Genomic DNA, 15,830 nt, shown 5'->3' with positions numbered 1-15,830 from the left:
CAAAACTTAGAAGATTTAAGTGTATGGAAACCTAAAGCAATAGATCTTTTTCAGAAATTGTCTTAACTTTTTTTAATAAAATCCAAATCAATGCAATAGTAGTTAATTTATTGGAGGGAATAGATTTTAAATATGTGAAAAATTATTTTACATATATAAAATGGCAAAAATTATCACCTCAAATATTTTTCAAATGTAAAATCAGAATAATTTACAATTTCTAAAGAGTTCCTAAGTAGGAAAATTAATTATTAAAAAAATTCATAAGAATCTACACCCTACTGGTAAATTGGGGATAAGGAAGTCAAGAAATATGTTATCTCTTTTGTATGACATTTTTTAATAATTATAACATACTATGAAACTTAAAAATTTTGTAATGAGAATACACATGGTTATACATAGCCTATTTGAAAGAAGCTTTATTATTTTCAGTGACTAGGTTATAGAAAAATCCAACAATAATTTTTCATGACGAAAACAAAGGTCTCAAAGCATTTTGCAGTAGACATTAATTAGGCTGGGTTCTAATCCTCTGATTTTCTCTAGGAAACAGCATGATAAAAATTGCTGTGTGTTTAACCATTATGTGCCCAGTGAGAAGTACAAGTAAAGCAAGATTAACACTTCCAGTTTTTAGGATAGAGAAGTGAGGAATTGGGGCACCTGGGTGGCTCATTCAGTTGATCATCCAACTTTTGGTTTTTGGCTCAGGTCATGATCTTAGGGTTGTGAGCTCTAGCCCTGTGTGAGGCTCTGTGCTCGATGGGGGGTGGGGGGAGTCTGCTTGGGATTCTCTCCCTCTTCCTCTGACACTTTCCCCACTCAGGCACAAGAGTTCTCTCTCTCTTTGTCTTTAAAATAAAAAAATAAATTAATCTTTTTAAGAAAAGAAGTGAGGAATTATAAAAACAATGTGCTTAGGGACATCACAGTACTAATAAGTGATTATGTAAGAGAATCTTAGGACAAGTGACTCCTTAACCCTTATGCATACAGAATTTACTAGTTTAGCCAAAGGCAAATGTGTCCATTCTCTTCTCCATAACATTGAGATATTATTTTTATTGCTTAGACATTAAAGCAACAAACATTTGAATGTAATTTTTTGAGCAAAGTTTTAAAAATGTCTTTATATATATTGAATTTCCTTAGGTCTGTGGAGAAAATGAAATATTTTAAGTAGTCCAGTTAAATTTTTTTTTTACTAAAAATAGGATTTAATTACAAAGAAAAGGAGAAAGTTTTCCAAAGTTATGACGAGTTCAGGCAGTTACAGCATCATAATCCTTTGAAGGAAGTTTTTAAGAATGCAACTTGACAAGTCCATGGACTCCTTTATTTTTTACTGTTCTATTTTGCAAAAAGGAATAGATGCTAAGAAATCATACAGTGGGTTCTCCATATGTTCACTCTGACATCATTAGATGCAATACACTTATGCAGATTCAGTAAATACCAATGTAAACCACAGACTTCTGTGAATTGTCGTGTAAACTTTAGGGTTTGATATCCTAAAGCATATACTTTCTTATTCTGGGATCCCAACCATGTATTTATGACATGTTTGATACTGAGGCTGCTGGTGTTTCTGTCCTCATGTTGCCTACAAAATAACTGTGAAAAATTCCAGCCAATGGAAGGAAGTCCTTCTCTTTTGTGGGGAGGACCCCTTTGCCCCCTGCCTTTTGAAAGGTCCTGGGAATCCCACCTGGCACCATGTCCTATATACCATCAGAGGAGGTAAATGCTTGGTTTGTGAGATTCCTGGCTTCTGTGTTTAATTTTGCCTGAGAATATTTTCATATTTTCCCTGGTTGCTATGTAATTATTAGAATCATATATATATTTATCTAATTAAAGGTTTCACAAACTTTTTCTATAAGAGGGCACATAGATATTTTAGGATTAGTGGGCTATACAGTCTGTCTATTGCAGCCATAGACAATAAGCAAATGAATAGGTGTAGCTGTGTTCCAATAAATCTTTATTTACAGAAACAGGCAGGTTAGAAAACAATGAATGAGGATGGAATGTAAAGCATCCGTGATGTCTCCTTTTCCTATTCTTAATCTTTAGTGGGTTGAGATCAAGCAAGAAAATAAAATAAAATAGATTTGAAAAGAAATTAGAAGTGAAGCCTGGGATTTATAAATTAGAGGCCACACTCACTGCTTTTTGCAGGACTCTGTTTACTAGTGTGATGCTCTATGATCCGAATGCAGAACAGCAAGTCCTTGTCTCCTATAGCTCATCCTCATAATAATTTTATCTGCAGCTGTCACCCTTCTTCCGGTCTATGTATTTCTATTCCCGTTAAAGTACATGGTATACAAGGGAATCTTTCTTCACTAAGGAGTCTGTCATTTTTGTCTCTGCCAGATGACTTTTCACTTACTTATCTGGCTTTTGTGCCAAGTGCTAATGGAATTTGGGCACATGACCATTGCCACATTAAACTTAGAGACATAAACTAATGCTTTTTGCATGTTTATTGCTTCTTTTTGCCTACAGTTTCCTTTCTGCTGCAGTCCATAAATAATAAGACATATTTCAGGAGGGTCCTTTCCCCACTACTTAATCCTTTCCCCTTTAAATGGCTAATAAATTTGACTACCATTTACCTTGTTCTTTACTTTTATAAAACAGTGTTCTCATTTTCAAGAATGTTTTGAATAATTTAAAAGTTGTTTCAAAAGTATAATACTTTGCAAGTGGCATCCGAAAAATTTGGGTTGGTTTTATAGCTTTTACCACTGATAGCTCTAGTGCCTCAATTAACCTCCATTAATAGGTATATTTTGAACATTTACTGTGGGCAAGGTATTATATTAAACAGTGTAATAAACTAATATCTGTTGTTCAACTGAAACAAGTAGATAGAAATTTGAGACAAATACCAGAGGTACTTTCTCAGCTACCAAGAAAATCAATTGAACATAAGATACTGTCCACGATTATCTGCATACCACAGTCTGTTTTCTGCTTTGCTTTGCTAATGGAGATTTAGATTTAATGTTCTTATTACCAAATATACTGGTGTATTCTGAGAAAAACATCACCCAAACTAGTTATTTGGGTAGTGAAGATAGAAATACAAACTTTTGGGGTGCCCGGGTGGCTCAGCGGTTTAGCGCTGCCTTCAGCCCAGGGCCTGATCCTGGAGACCTGGGATCGATTCCCACACCGAGCTCCCTGTGTGGAGCCTGCTTCTCCCCCTGCCTGTGTCTCTGCCTCTCTCTCTGTTTCTGTGTCTCTCATGAATAAATAAATAAAATCTTAAAAAAAGAAATATGAACTTTTGGGGCGCCTGGGTGGCTCAGTGGTTGAGTGTCTGCCTTTGGCTCAGGGTGTGATCCTGGAGTTTCCGGATCGAGTCCCACATAGGGCTTCCTGCATGGAGCTTGCTTCTCCCTCCGCCTGTGTCTCTGCCTCTCTCTCTCTCTCTCTCTCTCTCTATGTGTCTCTCATGAAAAAATAAATAAAATCTTTTAAAAAAAAAGAAATATGAACTTTTTTTAGTATAGCATGACACATTCAAAGCCTAATGTTTCCTTAGCCTGGGGTTGTGGCTGTGTGGAGAATTATTTATTTGGTTGAAATCACAGGGAATACATAATTTTATATTCTTGATTGTTTTTACTTTAAAGATTTTATTTATTTGTCTATTTATTTTAGAGAGAGAGAGAAAGAGTATGTGCACATGCTCATGGTGGGAGCTTGTGGGAGTGGGGGAAGGGGCTGACAGGGAGGAGAGGAGAGGGAGAGAGAATCTCAAGCAGATTCCCTGCTGCGGGAATTGCCTGAGATCACAAGAGTAGGCCACTTAACCAACTGAGCCACCCAGGCACCCCCGATTGTTTTTATTTTAACAATATATAATTACTTCCCCCATTGGATTATCAAATAATTTTGAATCATCTTTTTAATCATTATCATTTTTTAAAGATTTTATTTACTCATGAGAGACACAGAGAGAGATAGGCAGAGACACAGGCAGAGGAAGAAGCAGGCTCTGTGCAAGGAGCCCGATCTAGGACTCAATCCTAGATCCTGGGATCATGCCCTGAGCTGAAGGCAGATGCCCAACTGTCCCAATCATTATATCCTTTATAGCAGTTTTATGTTCACAGCCAAATTGAGAGGAAAGGTAGAGAGATGTCACATAATACCCTGCCCCTACACATGCATAGCCTCCCCCATTATAAACATCATTCATCTGAGTGGTACATTTGCTACAGCTGATGACCCCACATTGACACATAATTATCACCCAATAATGAAATATTGTGTGTCTGTTTTCCACTGTGTACAATAATGAAATATTGTGTGTCTGTTTTCCACTGTGTAAATTATGATATAATAAAATGTCTACCCATATCAAGATTTTCCTAAAGTTAGGATTATTTTCTTGAACCAGAGTTATATGCATACTGGCTGAAAAGTATATTATTCAATATTTCATTTTAAAAATTGACTATCTTTGTAAGTATAAAGTAGAACCATATATTATTACTTTGATGACAAAAATATGACTTTTTCTTTTACATTTTTATTTCTTTGATTTCTACTAATGTTGAACCTTTTTTCCTCCAAACTTATTAACAATGTTTTTCATCATTTGTGAATTCTTTGTGTTACATAAATTGCTTAATTGTATATAAAGGGTTTTAACATCTTTATTAAACATTTATATTGAGCTTTTAGAATATGTTTCCATATTTATTATATTTCTAATTTATTGTAGTCCTTTTAGCTTTTCTAGTTATAATTTGAAATTTGGAGACTTTGAGGTTTATTTCATTCATTTGTATCAACACTGATTTGTGACTTTTTTCTATTATGAAACTGAGGAAGTCCCCTTGCCCATACTTGAAAAAAATATTAATCTCTGTGTTCTTCTAGAATGTTGCCAATTGATTTTAATTTTATTTTTCTAATCCAGCTGGAATTTATTTTGATCCATGAAATAAGATTAATATATAAATTCATTTCCCCAAACTAAAAAATAATAGCAGCATCATTTGTCCTTTCCCCAGTGCTTTATGATGTTGTTCATCATGTATTACATTTTATATATGGTAAGATCTTTTTCTGAATTATGTAGTAGGGAGATCTCCAAACTGTTTTATCACATGCCTTCCAATACAAAGTATTTAGCATGTTCCAGTGGTATATGTAGATTCATTTTATTACATACTTATACTACTTTTGATTCATATGTTAATATTAATATCTTGACATCGAGTCAAAATATACTTTTTAAAATATTTTATCCCACCCCTGATAAGTTTTTTTGCATATTATACACTGCTTATCACATGATTTCTGTTTTTGTTTAGTAACATGCTTTAATTTCCCTTATATCTCATTTTCCCCTCAGGATTATTCTTTTTTCCAAACATTTATTTAATATTTCTTTCTATATAAATATATGTATCATTTTGTAAAGTTTCCCGAAAAATCCCATTTAGACTATAATTGTAGTTTCATTCAATTTACATCTTTTTCTTTTGCAATCTTTAGATAGTCTTCTAATTCTCATTGTGTAATTTTTGTCATCTTTGTCTCTTGGTAGAATTTTGAAAATGACTAGAAAAATGGTTTATGTTACTTCTAGGGACTGTATGCATTTGCTATTATGGTAATTGATATTTTATTTTTTTGCAAGTTATTTTAATATGTTATTGAATTTATAGGGTAACTATATAATTTTACCGTCCAAACCATTTCACTTATTTTTTAAATATTTATTTATTTATTTGAGAGAGAGAGCATGAGTGGGGGGAGGAGCAGAGGGAGAGAATCATAAGCAGACTCCCCACTGAGTGCAGATCCTGACATGGGGCTGGATCCCAGGACCCTGAGATCACGACCTGGGCCAAAATCACAAGTCAGATGCTTAACCTACTGAGCCACCCAGGTGTCCCAAACCATTTCATTTCTGTGAGTGAGAGAGGGCACTATTGCTTATCACACTGAGCATCAGGCATAAATGGACTCTCCTAGGGAAATGAGGCCATCTATTAACTAGGAAACTGGAAAGCCTTCTACATTGGAGAATTCAAGTGCAATTTTCAAAATAACCTTCTGTTAAGGGAGGAATAAGAGAATGGTAGATGTAGGGCAATGTGGAATCAAATAATGCTATTTATTTTATTTAAAAAATATTTTACTTATTTGTTTTAGAGAGTGCACGAGCATACAGCAGTGGGTGGAGGCAGAGGGGGAGAGGGAGAGAGAAGCAGACTCCTTGCTGACCTCAGAGCCCCATGTGGGGCTCCATATCACAATGCTGAGATCGTGACCTGAGCTAAAATCAGGAGTTGGGCACTTACCTTACTGTGCCACCTAGATGCCCCATTGCTGTTTATTTTTAATTGAACCTGCTTAAATGTTGATAGGAAGACATCAGTAAAAATAGAGATGTTCAAGTGAAAGTAGAAGGTTGAGCAATTAATGACAAAAGGTCTGTGAAGAGGTCATGGGGGTAGGATTTAGACCACAGGAGGAATAATCCTTGTGCTTAGAAGAAAAAGAGGAAAGGTAGCTTTGTATGCAAATAATTTGCAAGTGGAGGCTGGGTCAGTGATGTTTTTCCCATCACCTGTCAAAGCATATAGCATTGTATAATACTGAAAACACTCAAGAAATTTATCAAAACATCATATATATGGCACCTTTATTAGAAATGAGATTTAACATATTTGTTTTTGTTTCAGTCACAATGTCAGTGAAAATCATTGCTCATTAGAATAACCCTGCAATTGTATATGGGTATTTTTGCAATCTCCATCTGTTCATACTGTTATAGTGTCATTTTACCTTTCTTCACCTTTAACTTTTTGGCCCCCACAAGTGTTCCAAAAATACACTGCTAAGAGAAGGTTTACACATAAATAAGCACTCTGGTTTTTATTTCATTTCTATCTCTTTTAAGCCCTCCCCGCTCCATTAATTCCATTACTTAGAACAGGTATGCATGGTTGTTGCTACATTAAGTTGTATTATTTGTGCATTCTGTGTAGCACTTCTGTTTGGTAGAGTACATTGTGTTTAGCCTAGGACTTAGACAAATCCGAGCACATTTGGAGGCCCTATCAGGCAAAACCACCTCCGGGGATCCATTTTTCATAAGGGATTGTGGAGTCTTCTTGGAAGGAATTCATCCTAAGGCAAGATGGATTTCAGATACACAAATCATTTCAGGACCTTGGGTCAGCGGACAATCTGAGTGATAAAAAAAAATACACTGTACACAGCCTTCATCCTTTCCAACTGGGGCTGGAAAATCCTGTCATATAGAGCCTCTACCACCTCTAACAGCTCACTTCTTTCTCCAAGCTGTGCTCATCCTTCATTCTAAACCTTGAGCAGAGCTCTATGCTTCAGGTCTCTTTCTCTTCCCACCCCTGCCCCTTCCTTTCTGTCAGCCCAGCAGTTCCTGCCCTAGGCCAGCTTCCTCTAGGGCTTTGGTCATAAAGAAGTGACAGCAGATTCTAAAAGCTTTCTGCTAGTCTTCATCCTCATTGCTTAAAAACTTAGATTTACAAAAGGGACTACCACACTACCTAGTTTCTAAACCAGAATTTCCCCTAATGCCAGGCATTTGCTTACCATCTTCATGGTTTTACCCATACCTGTCTTATCTCCTATAATATCATTTATTTAATATTTTCCTTTGAATCAACTCATGACTAACATCTCCTCTTACCTTTGTTTTGTTCTAGGCAGTAATACCACGAAATCACAGTTTGGGTGTGCTATCTACAGTTTTAGAATATGTGTACATATTATATATAATATATACAAAGACATATACCTATCAAAAAGTAGCGTAACAAACCAACCTGGAGATATTTGGGATGGACATGTTTTTTCCTTTCAAATAAGCTGGATGGCATTTCATGTGACTATTTCATTTACTGATTAGAGCAGGGTTTCTCTTTCATTACTTGTTCTACCATCTATCTTAATTCATAAATGACTAGAGTTGATAGAACATTTTATGTTTTGAGGTAAGCCTTTTGTTTTCTTTTGGTGAAGACTTTGAGGTAAGCCATTTTAAAGCATTAACAAATAGGCATTCATCTTTAAAAAGATTTCTTTATTTTTAGAGAGAAAGAGGATGCAAGTGTGAAGAGGGGAGAGGTAGAGGGAGAGGGTCTCTAGCCGACTCCTGGCTGAGTGCAGAGCCAGATGTAGGGCTGATCTCAGCACCCTGAGATCATGACCTGAGCACAAACCAAGAGTCAGATGCTCAACTAACTGAGCCACCCAGGTGCCCCCTAAATAGGCATTCATATAAAGAAGAGATCAGTTAGCACCATCTTATTTTATCTGAAAGTCAAAATGATAAGCTATGAAACAGTATCCCAACAGGTATTTTGAAGGATTGTTTCCCAAGGAGAATTCAGATATCAGATTCTTTAAGGTCTTAAAAATAAGCAAAATCTGTATTTGGAATTGAAGAGAGAACGTGTCATTGCAGAATAGATTTTCTTAGGCAACTCTAATAACAAGGATCAAGACATCCAAGACTGAAAGAAAGTTATTTGGCCATAAAAAAAAAACAACAAAATCCCTGCTGTTTATCATAGTACCAACTTTTCAAGAGTGTCCCCAAACATGTGAAGGCCATTTCTAGCCATTTTCTCTGAAATATTTAATCATATTAATAGAAATTTAGTAGTAACATGTTTTAGGTATTGGAGTTTACATGGTGACCTTCGAGTTTCAGGACAGATATAGAGATACATCGAGTTACTCTCCTTGCTAGGGAGGCAGCACTATAGAGTATAACAAATCCTTGAGTCTCAAACTTAGTAACCATGTTATCTTAAATCACTTCAGCATCATATACCTTAGTTTTCTTTGCTATAAAATGGGAACAATAATGATTCTTCTCTGGGTTTTTTGTAACATAAATGATAGGATATATATGTAACATTTTATAAAGTGCTTTATACATCTATAGGTTTTCAGTGTTGTATTATTAATATTGAGCCTTTCTCTGGATATGGTTATAACACTTGCAGATTTGGGAAAGAAGTTATTTGTTCCCATGCTTCTGATGAAGGCATTTGGAAATCATATTTTTTTAGGAGAAATTATGGTCACATTGATATGTTCCATTTTTTAACTTGGTTCTGTTTTTTTAATAGCTTAAATTTTATTTGTACTATTTTTGGCAGCGGTTTCATTCTTTGGGTACCTGAGGTTGACTTAGACACTTGGAAAGTGTGTTAAAGCTCTGTATCTACTTTGGTGAAAGAAGACACCATAAACTGGTTATTTAAGCAAGAGAGAAGACTTGTTTTCCCATAATATACTTTCATCTGCCATGTCATCAACTCTGAACATTAGAGACTTTTCCTAGGGTTAGCTTTGTTAACTTTCCACAGCTATGCACCCAGACCTCCTGACCTATATTCACCAACTCTCACTACTATATAACTTTTGAAGATTACCACTTTTGTTATGGAGTAAAGCCTACATCATTTCATTCATTCAGTAAACATTTCTTGCTCCCCTATGCTGGGAAGGGGCTGTGATAGATTCCAAGGTGAATATATTGACATAATTGACTTCAGAAAGGTCAGGATATAGTCATGGAGTTGAAGTCATAAACAATCATAGTGCATTGTGTTTAAGGAGAGGAGAGTGAAACCCACAACTGCTATGGGGAAGTGAAGGCCTAAGACTCACCCTAGGCCTATTAGGGAAGGCTTCCTAGGTGAGATAAGATCTGAAGTTCATTGCAATGAAACGTCGGGACACCTGCACCCCGATGTTTCTATCAGCAATGGCCACAGTAGCCAAACTGTGGAAGGAGCCTCGGTGTCCATCGAAAGATGAATGGATAAAGAAGAGGTGGTTTATGTATACAATGGAATATTACTCAGCAATTAGAAACGACAAATACCCACCATTTGCTTCAACGTGGATGGAACTGGAGGGTATTATGCTGAGTGAAATAAGTCAATCGGAGAAGGACAAACAGTGTATGTTCTCATTCATTTGGGGAATATGAATAATAGTGAAAGGGAATATAAAGGAAGGGAAAAGAAATGTTGGGAAATATCAGGAAGGGAGACAGAACATAAAGACTCCTAACTCGGGGAAACGAACTAGGGGTGGTGGAAGGGGAGGAGGGCGGGTGTTGGAGGGGAATGGGTGACGGGCACTGAGGTGGACACTTGACGGGATGAGCACTGGGTGTTTTTCTGTATGTTGGTAAATTAAACACCAATAAAAGTTAAAAATGGAAAAAAAGAAAGAAAAAAAAAAGATCTGAAGTTCATTATTCACTTAGCAGGTGTGCATTGATAACCTACTATAAATGTGCCAAGCTTTGTTCTAGGTGCTTGCAGTATATGGTGAGCAAAATTGGGGCTAATTCTTCTCTTAGTACTTATATTGTATTAAAAGAGACAATTGCTCCAGTAAATACAAAATTACAACCATGGTAATTGATGTAGAAGAGAAGTACCTAGTAGTAGGAGAGCTCATAATAGGCATATTTGTTTTAGTTTCTGGTTAGGTTAGGAGCAGGCTTCCCTCAGACTGTAACTGAGAGCTGAAAGATGAATAGGAATTGATGCATTCGGGTTGGGCCATAGACTAATTCTAGGCAGAATGAATAGAATAGCATGTTTAAGAGGGAATGTAGCCCTTGGAGTCTTTGAGAAGCACCCATTGAATAGCAGCCCTTTTAACTGTTTAGGTTTTGAGTAAGTTCAGGGGGAAAAAAAAAGAGGAGTAGGACATAAAGATGATACATGAAGATCATAAAGATGATTCATCTATCATCTTTATTTATGACAAAGTTGCTATTGGAGAATGTTGCTTGGGTATGAAAGCCAAATTCACTTTCTATTATTGAATACCAGAATTAGTCATATTTACCTGCCTAGTTACAAAATATTGCAGACTACTTATATTCTCCACTAAGGGAAGAAGCCTTTTGTGAGATTTACCACATAAAGAAACAGAACATGATTTGAATATTGTGTACGGTGAGTAGAAAGACTATGTAGAAGGGAGAGGTTGAAGATCAAAGTGGGGATGAATGATGAATGAAGGTTCTGGAAGAGGTAGGCAGGCAGAGACTAGACTTCAGTAGACATGTGATGAGTCCAGGGCACAGAGTTTAAGGAGGCACTCCTCAGGATTCTGCAAGTACAAGGTTGGCCCCATGAAAGTAAGCACTCCTTAAGTATTGTGTCCTGGGTACCTATCCTGCTTTACCCTAGTCCTGGTCCTGCTGAAGGGCATGGAATTGAAAGCACAGGGGAGGAACTGGCCATGAGGAAGAGCAGGGAGACTGAAGGAATGATGGGGGAATGGAGATGTATGCAAAAAATGGAATAGTGTACAGGAAGACAAGGGAGAACCTATTGGATGGTGTCATGCTTCTTGATGATGAACTAGAAACAAAGTTAACAGCTTAAAATGCGCATGGAGTTTGAGAGTTGTGAATCTTGAGAGTGTGCTGACAAAGGAGGAGGGGTCCTCACAAGCAGTACTGAGGACCTTGTGAAGATGGACCTTCCCACTTGTGTGCAGCTGCCTGGGTTGATACGTGGCAGAGGCATGACATAGCACCAGCCCAGAGGAGGGGTTTGCTAAGCTCAGTATGACAGTGGGTAGGAATAAGCAGTGCAAGTGAGGGCGGAGTCCAGGTGATAAACCGTGGGAACCAGGCACTGTATAGAGATGCACGGTACACATGTAGGGTGATAATGGTAAAATCAAGGGAGACAGTAATGGTCTCGGTGAGGCTAAAGAAGACAGATGGTCAGAGTCAGGTTGGTATGTGAGAACTGGGAAGAATACCAGTGATTTATTCCCATTCTTTTGGCAGATGAATTTATTCTAGAGTGTTTCTGAGCGAGGCCCTAGAAGCAGATGGCTGTGGACGTGTAGCAGTGTCAGTGAAATTTAAAAGATGAAGGAACTAAGAGGCTCCGTGGAAGTATGGTAAGTCCACACAAACAGTGAATTGCCCCAGGATGGTGGGTGCAATTGGATTACAAATATTCCCAAATGCCCACTGCTTGTTAGTAAGTGCCTCAGGAGCAGGCCTATAGAAAATGGTAATCAGGGGGGTTAGAGCATGGTTTAGTGAGGCGGCATGAGTTTGAAAGGAGCAAAACTTTACTTTTTTAAAAGATTTTATTTATGTGGTCATGAGAGACACAGAGAGAGAGAGAGGCAGAGACACAGGCAGAGGGAGAATCAGGCTCCCTTCAGGGAGCCTGATGTGGGACTGGATCCTGAGACTCCAGGATCACACCCTGGGCCAAAGGCAGGCGCTAAACAGCTGAGCCACCCAGGGATCCCCAAACTTTACTTTTTTTTAACATGAGTTTTAAAATATGTGGCGATGTGGAGTGTTGGATAATAAACGGGCTCTGTTTCAGAAAGCTTCAGAGAACTAGTGTCTTCTGAAGGAAGTCAGGTTTCGTTTGGCTTTGGTGACAAATTTGTCTTGAAGGGGATATAGGAGCATATCATTGAATTAGGTTCATGAAGGGCCCAGTGAAAAGATTGTTTTTTTTTTTTCTTTTTCGACGGAGAGTGAGGAGTGTTCTTGTATTATCGAGAGTACACAGTAGTATGGAGAAAAGAGTAATAGGGACACGTGTGGGCTCTGATATCATATTGACTTGGCTTAAATTCTAATTCTATAAGTTAAAAGCCCTGTAATTGTGAACAAGTTATTAGCTTGAGTTCCTTGCTTATAAAATGGAGTTATATGCAGGTCATGGATTATTATGAAGAGTAGTGAATTGATGCATTTTTGTGCTTAGCACATAGTAAGTGCTAAATAAACGTTATTATGATGATGATGATCAATTATGGTGAGGAGATGAGCAAAGATAATAGAGACATGAGGCCTAGTCCATTAGTCCATTAGAGGATAATAGTCCATGAGGCCTTCACCATTAACTGACTTTAAATTGTAGAAACCTGGGGGTGTTCCCATCTGTAGTAGAGTATGGGATTTTGAGACCAACATGTTGGAACATGGAAATAGGGCATCAGTGAGCATGCCAGAGCTGTCCGTCTGGTTCATTGGCTTTTCTCCTGGTATTGGGAAGGTAATGGGCAAAATTAGGGTGGTTCTTCTACCCACTCCCTTCAACTTTGCTACAGAGAGAAAAGTCCTGTTGAGATGAAGAGTGAGAGACTATGAAGGAAGATGAATTAATTACCACTTTTTTTGGCAGAATCTGAGATTTTATTAACAAAAAGGTCTGTCTTGTCATAGGAACCATAGCCTTATCAAAAGGAGACTCTTTCCCCAAACTTTGGACATCTTACTGGTTCCATCTTCATTTTTTTGTTTATTTTTTTAATTTGAGTTTGATTTGCCAACATATAGCATATCACCCAGTGTTCATCCGTGAAGTACCCCCCCCCAGTGCCTGTCACCCAGTCACCCCATCCCCCGCCCACCTCCCCTTCCACTACGCCTTGTTCATTTCCCAGAGTTAAGAGTCTCTCATGTCTTGTCACCCTCTCTGATTTTTCCCACTCATTTTCTCTCCTTTCCCCTATAACTCCTTTCACTATTTCTTACATTCCCCATATGAATGAAACCATATAATGTTTGTCCTTCTCCTACTGACTTACTTCACTCAGCATAATACCCTCCAGTTCTATCCACATTGAAGCAAATGGTGGGTATTCGTCATTTCTAATGGCTGAGGAATATTCCATTGTATACCTAGACCACATCTTCTTTTTCCATTCATCTTTCGATGGACATCGTGGCTCCTTCCACAGTTTGGCTATTGTGGACATTGCTGCTATAAACATTGGGGTGCAGGTGTCCTGCAGTTTAACTGCATCTGTATCTTTGAGGTTAATCCCCAGAAGTGCAATTGCTGGGTCGTAGGGTAGCTCTATTTTTTTAACTCTTTGAGGAGCCTCCACACAGTTTTCCAGAGTGGCTGCACCAGTTCACATTCCCACCAACAGTGCAAGAGGGTTCCCCTTTCTCCACATCCTCTCCAACATTTGTTGTCTCCTGTCTTGTTAGTTTTCACCATTGTCACTGGTGTGAGGTGGCAATGTGGCAGGATACAAAATCAATGCCCAGAAGTCAGTGACATTTCTATACGCTAACAATGAGACTGAAGAAAGAGAAATTAAGGAGTCAGTTCCATTTACAATTGTACCCAAAAGCATAAGATACCTAGGAATAAACCTAACCAAAGAGGTAAAGGATCTATATCCTAAAAACTACAGAACACTTCTGAAAGAAATTGAGGAAGACACAAAGAGATGGAAAAACATTCCATGCTCATGGATTGGAAGAATTAATATTGTGAAAATGTCAATGCTATCCAGGGCAATTTACACGTTCAGTACAATCTCTATCAAAAATACCATGGACTTTCTTCAGAAAATTGGAACAAATCATCTTAAGATTTGTGTGGAATCAGAAAAGACCCTGAATAGCCAGGGGAATATTAAAAATAGAAAACCATAGCTGGGGGCATCACAATGCCAGATTTCAGGTTGTACTACAAAGCTGTGGTCATCAAGACAGTGTGGTACTGGCACAAAAACAGGCACACAGATCAATGGAACAGAATAGAGAATCCAGAAATGGGCCCTGAACTCTACTAATATTTGACCAATATTTGGTCAACTAATATTTGACCATGCAGGAAAGACTATCCACTGGAAAAAGGACAGTCTCTTCAATAAATGGTGCTGGGAAAATTGGAAAGGCACGTGCAGAAGAATGAACCTGGACCATTCTCTTACACTATACACAAAGATAAACTCAAAATGGATGAAAGATCTAAATGTGAGGCAAGAATCCATCCAAATCCTAGAGGAGAACACAGGCAACACCCTTTTTGACCCTGGCTATAGCAACTTCTTGCAAGATACACCTATGAAGGCAAGAGAAACAAAAGCAAAAATGAACTATTGGGACTTCATCAAGATAAAAAGCTCCTGCACAGCAAAAGAAACAGTCCACAAAACTAAAAGACAGCCTACAGAATGGGAGAAGATATTTGCAAATGACCTATCAGATAAAAGGCTAGTATCCAAGATGTATAAAGAACTTATTAAACTCCACAGCAAAGAAGCAAACAATCCAATCATGAAATGTGCAAAAGACATGAACAGAAATTTCTCCAAAGAAGACTTAGACATGACCAACAAGCACATGAGAAAATGCTCCACATCACTTGCCATCAGGGAAATACAAATCAAAACCACAATTAATTACCACTTAAAATATATTCTGTTATTCTGTGCTTATGTAGAGTTGTTTTCCTCTCAAGAAGTCACTGTGGGTCTAAGCCCCACAAGGGAAGAACTTCTGAGAGCTGTCATGTGTTGCTTCCATTTCAGTGAAGTAGTGCAAGCATCTAGGTCCATCAGTCTTGGGAAGTGGAGTCTTCAATTCCAAGAATATTTGTTGAATAATCTCTGTGTATTTGGTAGCCCTGCTAGATCCTAGGGTTATCAGGAAGTATATCTTACTTTTGTATCATTCCCCAAAAACCCTGGGTTCTTGCAGAAATCTTATGATTGAGCTACAGTGTCCAATGGAGAATAGGAAGCATCAAATCTACTAATTTTAAAAGATCCTCTCAGCTTAGAATTAGATCAAATAGGATAGAAAAATCTCTCTCCAGTGTAAGGTTTGAACTGTGTGACTTAAACTCCTAAATTCTCAGCCTTATTTACCATCTCCCTCCTCTGTCTTATACATAGTTTAAAAATTATGAAATATATCAAAGATACAGAAAGGTGTGGAGGATAATATAGCTAATACTTTATATTCCTCTACATGT

At 37.7% G+C, this 15,830-nt stretch overlaps 1 long non-coding RNA gene across 1 annotated transcript in view; it reads left to right on the top strand.

Moving 5' to 3' along the window:
• LOC121483476 overlaps nucleotides 1-15,830 on the top strand; it is a 111,950-nt gene that overhangs the window by 36,458 nt on the left and 59,662 nt on the right. Inside the window, exon 2 of the long non-coding RNA XR_005985737.1 lies at nucleotides 11,867-11,982. This is a non-coding gene — a long non-coding RNA (uncharacterized LOC121483476). The remainder of the gene's footprint in view (nucleotides 1-11,866; nucleotides 11,983-15,830) is intronic.

This window comes from Vulpes lagopus, chromosome X (genome assembly GCF_018345385.1).
Source record: "Vulpes lagopus strain Blue_001 chromosome X, ASM1834538v1, whole genome shotgun sequence".
Taxonomy (NCBI): Eukaryota; Metazoa; Chordata; class Mammalia; order Carnivora; family Canidae; genus Vulpes; species Vulpes lagopus.
The sequence above is the reverse complement of the archived record's forward strand: the minus strand, read 5'-3'. Positions and strand labels throughout refer to the sequence as shown.